This window comes from Apis dorsata, unplaced genomic scaffold, assembly GCF_000469605.1.
Source record: "Apis dorsata unplaced genomic scaffold, Apis dorsata 1.3 scaffold_332, whole genome shotgun sequence".
Taxonomy (NCBI): domain Eukaryota; kingdom Metazoa; phylum Arthropoda; class Insecta; order Hymenoptera; family Apidae; genus Apis; species Apis dorsata.
This window is the reverse complement of record NW_006263600.1, coordinates 11,815-12,782: the sequence shown is the minus strand read 5'-3', so window position 1 is coordinate 12,782 and position 968 is coordinate 11,815.

The window sequence follows — 968 nt, the reverse complement described above, 5'->3', positions numbered from 1 at the left end:
CTCGAGGAACGAAGACGGACATAGGTAGGGAAAGAGACGCGCAACACGGGGGACGGCTAAGTGGTGGAAGAACCGGGCCCCTTCTCCTTTCTCCCTTCCTTTCTCCCTCCCTCTTTCGCTCCCTCGCTCTTTCTCTTTCTTTCCATCCCCTCCCTCGGTCCCAACTCCATCCAACTCCCTTACCCACTCTTTCTTAGCCTCCGCTGCGCGCGCTCCCCCTACCCGAGGATGGCAGGTTAAGAGGCAGCCAGGTAGAGAGAGGCCCCATTGATTAGCGATGGAAACAACACGCGGCTGGTGTCGATTGCTCGTCAACTTTTTCAATTCCCCTCCGTTAAATGTTAGCGTGTCAGGTTCAACGTTGCTCGCTGGTCAGTCAGGTTATGTACGCATGAAATCGAGCCATTTGTTCCACGAACACGTGCGCGCAGTCATATTCACGTATGTTGCGAAATTAATGGTGAGCATTAGTCATTGAACTTAAAACTCGAGGTTATATTACGGGATAATCGAAGACGAAGCTTATAAACGCGAAAAATATATCTGCCCGTAGGGATAATTTAAGTAATTGATATTTGCTTTTGATCATTTTTTTTTCTTTTTTTTTTTTCTTTTTTGCGAGATGTGGACGAGTCGAATATTCAAATTAACGTTTCGAAACCGATAGATAGGTATCGAGTCAGTCCCATCACTACCGCTAATGCAAGCGACAGACCTATGGCGGGCGATTCCTCTTCTGGGCACAACTAGCGCCATCTCCGTCCCATTATTATCTCTCTTTTCGTCTCCTCTTCGCCCTGCCTATCGGTTTCTCCTTCTTCGACTCGAAAACGGTTCCCCAATACCCATTTTCTGCCGACGAGGCCTCCAACGGGGACCGTACCTTCTCCACCTACGCGTTTGTATAGATACTCGCTTAACCCGATGCCAGGTGTTTCTATAGGGTGTAGAGGAAGAGATAGAAATAC